The following is a 2,639-nucleotide window of genomic DNA, read 5'->3' as shown; positions in this document are numbered from 1 at the left end:
GATGAACGGGTTTAAGAGTTTAAGAGTTTAAGAGTTTTTAAGAGTTTTAGCCAAATGCATTATAATATAGTATAGATATATATAAATAATATGCTTATACGAGCAAAACATTTAGATTAACATTGTACAATGCTAAAACAATACAAAAAATTATTCATAAGGAAAAGGGTCCTTCATTAATGTTTGCCAATCCTGGTTTTTAAATTTTTACTCAATGTATATACTACTTAACCACTACACTCTAAGCATGCCTACTAAAGAATGTCAACCATACAACATTTCCAATCTCTTCCAATCTGTTGCTGCATCACAAAGTGAATATGGTGTTCCTAGTCTACATTATAACTAATTGCTTTAAACAAAACCAAAAAAAAAAAAAACTAAAATTGACTCACATTTTGTCTGTTCCCCCCCCCCCCCCCAAAACAGGTATCGAGGATTGTCGAAGAAGTAAACGTGAACTTTGAAATTTGAATGAAATATTAGAAAGTGGGATCAGAACTAACCTGAAGAAGCAGTCAACATTTACGGGTTGTACATTGTGCTTTTAACTTGTTATTAAGAGATTTTTTAAGTTTATGCATTAAACAATAATATATTATGCTTTGTGTGTTGTAATTAAGAGTTTTGGGGCAAATGTTTTTTAATACAGTATAGGAGTATAGATTTTGTTTTAGAAAGATAAAAAATAACCTTCACATCCAATTTAACCACCATCCCTTCCCCGCCCACACTGCTCATCCCGGCAACATATCCATCATCGTTGCCTCCGCCGCCACCACCACCAATTAATATTATAATTCCACCACCGCCACTGCCACTGCCACTGCCACCCACCATCACCGCCCACCACTATTTTTTTGCCATCAAGTCACCACCCACCCTCACCCTCACCCTCACCCTCACCCTCACCCCCAACACCACCACACGACCATTGTTGTCGTTACAACGTCATGCCCACCCCCCACAGATGCATGTTTCTATTCTTTAGCGAGATTTCATTCCAATTCTTGTCAACCAAACGCATGGTCAAATTCTTTTGATGAATTCTAATTCCACCAAATTTCATTCTGTGAACCAAACGCTCTTTAAATTCCCCTCATGACTGCATTTACTTTTGCTTCCCGGTCTCCATGAATATGTTTGGTCGCTTCTCTATCTACATCTATAGGGACATATCTACATCTTTAGGGACATAATTTGCCAATCCGAGCCCCAATACTTGGGAACACACTAGGCCCATGCTCAGATCTTGAAATGATCGAAGAGAATGCTTCTGATCTTGATTGTATCAACAATATTGTTTGAATCAAGAGATATAAGCAAAAAAGTAACCGAATGGATGAACCCATCCCTCCACTTCTCTTCTACTTTATCTACGTTTGTCAGACACAAAATTTAGGGTTTGATTTCGTGTTTGAGTTTGTACAACTGTATTATTTATGTTGATATCTTTTTAATATTCCTAAGATGTTTATGATTGGATTTTACAGTAGTTTTCAAAAGTAAAAAAGTAATTATTTTGTCCCAATGTGATGAAATTTATGAGGTCAAAAGTAACAACCATTGGTATAAAAAAAAAAATAAAAAAAAAAAACCTTCTACCTTCATAATTTACCCTAATTAAAATCATTAAAATTTGGGTTATAAAATAAACAAACGGCTTAAGGTGGTAGCCGCGCCTTGACCTAATCGGCTATTCCAAATAAGCTTATTAATCTCAGCCGTCTATTTCTGAAACCACACCTGAACCATCGGATGTAACAGGTTCAACCCTCTATATAACAACCCTTCTTTCATCCCCAATCTCAAACCTCCATTTAGGGTTTACATTTCACAAGCTGCTTCTCTCTCCCGCCGTTGAAGGTAAGGGAATCCCCTTAGTCAATTATCTTGTTCATATTCAGTTTTTTGTGCTTGTGATTGAATTTTCCAGGCTTCGCTAATCTGGTCGGCATGAATTTAATTAGTTTCTGTCTGACTCGTTCCCTAGAAGCAAGATCAAGCGTGCTGTTTTAATTTTTTTCAAATCTTCATTTGGTTTTCATTGGAGAACAATTGAGCAGCTACATTGATTTCGAGTTTACACACATCACACAAGCACTAATTCTGTAATTTGAAGGGATATTGTTCGTAAGTGGGGGAGTAATCGACTATGATGAGCCAATAACAGACCTGTAATGACTTGCGAACATGATCGCATCTTATGAACATCTAAGGGACTGAGTCTCGGTTTGCTCCTTCTATATTTAAGTTGATTTCCATTTCACAAACGGTTCTTAATTATACGATTTTGAACGTCTATTATGTTCGTGGCTTCATAAAAATTGAATGAGGATTTGCTGAAACTGATTAGTATCGGCAAGTTTTGATGGAATGAAGCCTACAAAAATTGTTTCCCTCGCTATCCGGTGTTATTCTCAATGTTGCATTTGGACGTTGGGAAACTACATCATCGTATAATTTTTCAAATTCTTCATTACTTTCGATCTATTCTCTTAATTATTTGATTGATATGATTTGAAACTGATGTGATAAAGCTGCTTGCTAGTGATTATTTATTTAATTGGTACTAGTTGTCTACCCGCGCTAGAGGTGGCCAAAATTCGGTCCCGGGCCGGGCCTTAACCGGTCCCTAC

The 2,639-nt window shown here is 36.7% G+C and overlaps 2 non-coding genes across 2 annotated transcripts; both read left to right on the top strand.

Annotated features, from left to right (window-relative positions):
- The first annotated feature begins 2,148 nt into the window (after positions 1–2,148).
- Positions 2,149–2,232, top strand: LOC112513888. Its single transcript, XR_003069348.1, has one exon. It is a non-coding gene; the product is annotated as a small nucleolar RNA SNORD25 (small nucleolar RNA).
- Positions 2,233–2,312: 80 nt separating this feature from the next.
- On the top strand, positions 2,313–2,455 carry LOC112513880. The gene has a single exon (XR_003069342.1). It is a non-coding gene; the product is annotated as a small nucleolar RNA snoR136 (small nucleolar RNA).
- Positions 2,456–2,639: the final 184 nt, after the last annotated feature.

This window comes from Cynara cardunculus (assembly GCF_001531365.2).
Source record: "Cynara cardunculus var. scolymus isolate 2C chromosome LG 5, CcrdV1, whole genome shotgun sequence".
NCBI lineage: Eukaryota > Viridiplantae > Streptophyta > Magnoliopsida > Asterales > Asteraceae > Cynara > Cynara cardunculus.
This window is presented reverse-complemented; position numbering and strand designations above follow the sequence as displayed.